The sequence below is a fragment of the Leptonychotes weddellii genome, unplaced genomic scaffold, assembly GCF_054177405.1.
Source record: "Leptonychotes weddellii isolate Sample4059 unplaced genomic scaffold, ASM5417740v2 HiC_scaffold_12308, whole genome shotgun sequence".
NCBI classification, from domain to species: domain Eukaryota; kingdom Metazoa; phylum Chordata; class Mammalia; order Carnivora; family Phocidae; genus Leptonychotes; species Leptonychotes weddellii.
Window position 1 is genome coordinate 1 of NW_027701705.1, and position 6,315 is coordinate 6,315.

Here is a 6,315-nt window from a genome sequence, read left to right on the forward strand (position 1 = left end):
ATGACATTTTGCAAACTCCTTTGAAAATGCAAATGTTATACAAATAATGCAATATATGTTAAGAAAAAAAAAAAGAAGAAGAAGAAGAAGGTAGCAGGAGGGGAAGAATGAAGGGGGGGAAATCGGAGGGGGAGATGAACCATGAGAGACGATGGACTCTGAAAAACTAACAGGGTTCTAGAGGGGAGGGGGGTGGGAGGATGGGTTAGCCTGGTGATGGCTATTGAGGAGGGCACATTCTGCATGGAGCACTGGGTGTTATGCACAAACAATGAATCATGGAACACTTCATCTAAAACTAATGATGTAATGTATGGGGATTAACATAAGAATAAAAAATTTAAAAAATATAAAAATATAAAAAAAACTAATGATGTATGGTGATTAACGTAAGAATAAAAAAAAAGAAACAAAAAAAAGAAAAAATGCAAATGTTATAAATGAAAGTTTTCTTTAAGGATGGACTGAGAATATCTAAGCATTGATTTCTGTAAAATGGTAACAGTAAAACATCTCTCAGAATTAAATGAGAACCTATATAAAGTGTATAGCGCAGGGCCTCTTACAAAGTAAATGCTCAGTAAGTGTTGTTAATGACAATGATATTAAGTAAAGGAATATTTGGGGGGCAATACAAAAAAAAAGAAGACAGCAACTATGAAAATATTCCAGACAAGTGACAGGGCTTAATGTAAAATGATGGGAATGGGAAGGAAACAACATGGATGTGTGGGGTGAGATGCTGCTATTTAAGGGACTCTCAAATTTTAAGACTGAGAAACTGAGTGATACTATTAAATATTAGACACTGAACAAGTTTCAGGGAAGGTTTTGGGCTCATTTCAGGTGCTTTGATTTTGAGTGCCAGTAGGGATCTATGTAGAAATATTCAGAAAAGAGTAAGAATCCAAGTCTGAAAGCTTGGAGTGAGGTCAGGACTGGAAGTATACACTTGGGTGTCCGCTCAGTAGTTTGACTGTAGCAGAAGTAGCAATTAGGATGCGTGCAAATCAAACCAACCTATGAATGTGTTTTACTTCACCTGCATAAGGGTTTTTGTTTTTGTTTTTTGAAGAAACTACTTGGCAAAGTTTTAAAATTGGGAGATCTTACATAAAATCTGGGTTTCTAGTTTATGAGAGGCCCAGCAACATTTTGGACCAAGATTCCTTCATTACAATATCAGAGCCTCCCCACGGTCTACATCACTCATTTACTTATGTGGTCTCTGTAAGCATTTGAATTTGAAATCCCTGCTCTTACATCCTCACCAACATTAGAAATTTCTCTATAGCTCCTCATTAGTTAATAGATACACAATGGTACCAAAAAGTTTTATTTTGCTTGCTTTCAATTTTTAGCAGGGCTAACACTATTTCCATATGATAATCTACTGTCTGTAGTCCTCATGATTAAATTAATATAGTCTTCTTTAGCTATTTATTGAGAGAAGTCCTAATAGTAAAAATCCACATTTCTATCCGTGATCTTAGAGGTTTGTATGGTAGGCTTTTTATCAATTATACATATAGATCTTTCATTTGGATAAGATTAGTACTTACTTTCAAAACAAAATTGTATGTACTAAGAAGCCCAACATTGCCTAAGTAATCCTAGTATTTCCTTAAATGCATTTTTCTTTTTTTCTTAGAGAATGGTTTTGTGTGATTTTCTTTTATCTCCTTAGGAGAGACTTGATAATTTTTCCATCAGGAAAGCAATTGGCAGAGTTGTATGGCTAAAAGTTAGTATACCTTTTTGGCAAAACAAGACCAACATTAAGACATAGAATAAGTTCTGAATTTAAAATACTAAAATTGGGATATTAGAGCTGAAAAAGACCTTAGATATCACCTCTTTTTATGGAGGAGAAAAATTGAGTCAAAAAGTATAAGTAACTTACCCAAATTCACATAGCTATTTATACCAAAAGGAAAATGCTCTCATTAAAAAAAAAAAAAAATTATATCACAGCATAAAGTAGATAACTTCTACACTCATTTCCTAGTTGTCTTGACAATGTATTTTCTTTGCTTATAGTGTCAAGTACTTGTCCCTGGTGGCACTTGCCTTCATAATTCGTCCCACAGCTATCATTCCATGGATACCTTTGGTCTTCAGACATTTCTGGCAAGAACAGAAAAAGCTTGATCTTATTCTGCATCAGTTTTTACCTATAGGGTAAGTATGGCTACAATCCATCTATTAATGTCCATAACCTATAAATTACAGATTGTGAACAAGATTTTACATCTCATAGTCAATTATTATATCTTCTAATGTCAATGAGAATTATCAGACTAAAGAAACAATATTTCCAAATTTATATTTTGTATTTTTATATTTATGATTATTAACTACAATTATTTTAATTTGCATAAATGGGGATCTTTGGAACTTTTCTCACTTAGAACTTTTCTATACTTCATTTCCTATTTCTCAAGTACATTTTAGAGATCCTTGATTCTTTTACATTTGTATAAGGCTTTGTAATTTATAATGTGTATTTATATATTACCTCATGACTTTCACAATTCTTGGATCTAGACAATGTAGGTATTTTTAGTTTGTAGTAAGGAAAGGGGTGGGTGGGCGAGGGCAGCTCAGTGAAATTAAACATGCGTTAGCCAGAGTCACTGGGTTGGTTGCTGTGATGGAACTGGTATTGAAACCCATGTCTTCTGTGCTCAATTCAATAGCATATATACTAAAATTGGGACAATACAAAAATTAGCATGGCCCCTGTGCAAAAAAACAAAACCAAAACAAAACAAAACAAAAGCCATGTCTTCTAATTTTGAGCTCCTAGGATCATACTTATCCCAAGTATCTAGTAGAGTATCCAAAACAGTTATTTATTGAAGGGCTGAATGCATTCTGATTCTTAGAACAGTAATCTTTTTAATATACTAGTATTCACTCTGTATGAGTATTTTTGGGTAGGAATTAAAAAGGGCTAAATCATCTTCTGCCAAGTTGCCACTGTTGTCATTTCTCAGATTTATTAACATTATCTTTAATGTATTATTCATTCAGCAAATACTTGTTTAATCCTAGTATGTGCCAGGTACTGTTCCAGGTGCTGGAGATACAGCAACTTAACAAAGTCCCTGCCTTCATGAAGTTTATATTCTAGTGGGAGAAGACAGAAAACTAAAAACATAGGAGTAATATCTATCTGTCAAGTGATAAATGCTATAGGGAAAAATGAGAGATAAGGATAGAATTTTTATAGGGTAACTAGGGAAGACTGTCATGATAAGGTAACATTGGAGCCAAAACCTAAAGGAATTGAGACAATAAGGAAAGAATATTCCAGGCAAAGAGACCAGCAAGTGCAAAGACCTTGACATAAAGGTGTATTTGGCATATTCAAGGAACAGCAAGGAGACTGGTATGGCTAAAGGAGAGTGAACTTGGGAGAATATGATAATGAGGTCAGAGAGATAGCAAGGGCTCAGATTATGTAGGCTTTTACGCAGGGAGATAAAAAGCCTTTTTTTTCATTGCAATACAATGTATAGTTTATTCATTCAACAAGCATTTAGCCTGCTTTGTTTCAAGCATTTGATGATTCAGAAGTGAGTAAGATGCAGGGTCTATTCCCGAGGTCAAAATCTGTGGGGGGGGGGGGGAGAGATATAACAGTAATTCTTGATCAGCAATATAGAGTGTTCTAAGTAGTTATATAACAAAATGTTGCAGAACAGATAATAAAAAAGCCTAATTCTGCTTGCAGGGGAAACATTAATAGAAGGTTTATAAAGTAGATGATGTTTTAAATAATATCAAAAATGAACATGAGTTTGCCAGACCTAGGGAATCAGCTGCTTCAAGCTATAAAGGCCTGGGAAGGAGCCTATTCATATAAATCAAAATGCTTGTCTTGTTTATTTTGAAGGGAAATATACAAAAGAACAAATGAGATAATGTATGTGAAAATACTTTGAAATTGTACAGTGCATAACAAATATGATTCACAGTCCTAATTAGTCTTACACTCTCAAGTGTTGGTGTACTGAGTTGGCCCCAGCCAACAGCCTTGTATGTATTAAACACCCTTTAAAAATAACCAGTTGCAGGCACCTGTGGCTCATTGGTAGAGCATGCAACTTGATCTCAGGGTCGTGAGTTCAAGCTTCATGTTGGGGGTAGAGTTTATTTTAAAAAAACACAAAATTCATCTATCACCCCACTTTACATATGAGGCATTGGAGGCTCAGAGAAGGAAATGATACCTTTAAGGTCTTTGGGCTGGTTAGGGTCAGAACTGGGACTGGAACACCAAACCTCTAGCACCTAGGGCTATTTATTTAAAAAGAAAGAAAATAAAAAAAAAAATTAAAACAGTAGCATATCCAGACAGGAAAAGTATCTCTAAATATAGAGAAAAACCTTGCATTAGTCTTAGGAAAGTTTCTAATATGTATGGACCTACTTCTCTTTGCCTTTTACATGACTTTGAGAATTTGGGACATCATTTTGTCATTCATTCTGTAAAATCAAACATAATTCAGTTGCCTTTCAGCTGCCACATTTTCACCAACAATTAGCAAGACAAAACAAAGTACGGGACATCGTTATAGATATTACAGGCATTAAGGAGATAAGAAGAGGATATTATAGGGGCGCCTGGGTGGCTCAGTCGTTAAGCGTCTGCCTTCGGCTCCGGTCATGATCCCAGGGTCCTGGGATCGAGCCCCACATTGGGCTCCCTGCTCCGCGGGAAGCCTGCTTCTCCCTCTCCCACTCCCCCTGCTTGTGTTCCCTCTCTCACTCTCTCTCTCTCTGTCAAATAAATAAATAAAATCTTTAAAAAAAAAAAAAAAAGAAGAGGGTATTATGGACAACTTTTGCTAATAAATTTGACAACTTAAATGAAATGGACAAATTCCTAGAAAAATATAACTTACCAAAACTGACAAAAGAGGAGATAGTAAATATGAATAGTACTATATATATTAAAGTTAATTTGTAATTAAGGACTTTAAACAAAGAAACACCAGGCTCAGACGGCTTCACTGGTGAATGCTACCATATGTTTAAGGAAGAAGAAACATCAATCCACATAAACTTTTCCACAGAATAGAAAAAGAATAACATTTCCCAACTCTTGTAATGAAGATACCATACCCTTGATCCCAAAATCTGACAAGGACGTTACAAGAAAAGTCAATTATAAATCAGTATCTCTCATGACTATGAATGCAAAATTCTTAAACAGATCTTACCAAATTGAATCTAGCAATATATTAAAAAAGAGTGGGGTGCCTGGGTGTCTCAGTTGATTAAGCATCTGACTCTTGGTTTCAGCTTGGGTCATGACCTCAGGGTCATGAGATCGGCCCCGTGCTGGGTGTGGAGCCTGCTTGTGATTCTCTCCCTTTCCCTCTGCCCCTCCCTTCCCCGCTACTTGCGCACACGCTCTCTCTCTCTCTAAAAAAAAAAAAAGTATACATCATAACCAAGATTGGTTTTAGTTCAGGAATGTGAAGTAGGCTTAGTATTTTAAAATCAATCAGTATGATTCATGACATTAACAGAATAAAGGAGAAAATTCATAGGACAATCTTAATAGACACAGAAAAGCCACATGATAAAATTAAAAACCTGATACTCATGATGGGAGAGGAGGGAACAACCATTAGAAAATGTGTAATAGAAGGGGACTTCACTAATATGACAAAGATTTCTATAAAATGTTATAGCAAAATCATACTAAGTATTGAAGCACTGAAATCCTTTTCCCTGTGATCACAGAAGATACATGGATGCTCATTATTTCCCCTGCTGTTTAACAGTATATGTCCTAGCTAGTGCAGTAAGGCAGGAAAAACAAATGGTTGGAAAGGAAGAAAGAAAACTATGTGATTGTATGTAGAAAATCCAAAAGAATCTAGAGGTAAACTATTAGGGTTAGTAAATAAATTCAGCATGTTCACTAAATACAAGGTGAATATACAAATATTGATTTCATTTGGATACTAAAACTAGTGCGTAAAAGTTTGAGGAATAACAGGATATTTATATAGTCTCAAAGTGTCTCCCCATAAAATATTTATTAATTACAAAGGATAAAATAATTTACAGTGGAAAAGTTAAGGGGTGCCTGGCTGGCTCAGTTGGCAGAGCATGCAACTCTCAATCTCAGTGTTGTGGGTTCAAACCCCACATCGGGTAAAGAGATTATTTAAAAATAAAATCTTTTATGGGCGCCTGGGTGGCTCAGTTGGTTAAGTGACTGCCTTCGGCTCAGGTCATGATCCTGGAGTCCCTGGATCGAGTCCCGCATCGGGCTCCCTGCTCGGCAGGGAG

General features: G+C 35.7%; 1 long non-coding RNA gene across 1 annotated transcript; it reads right to left on the bottom strand.

The window, feature by feature from the left end:
- Positions 1-1,771: 1,771 nt before the first annotated feature.
- Positions 1,772-6,309, bottom strand: LOC145718222 (uncharacterized). The gene is made up of 2 exons (XR_014141663.1): positions 4,239-6,309; positions 1,772-3,618 (listed from the first exon to the last, which is right to left on the bottom strand). It is a non-coding gene; the product is annotated as an uncharacterized LOC145718222 (long non-coding RNA).
- Between the last annotated feature and the right edge of the window lie 6 nt (positions 6,310-6,315).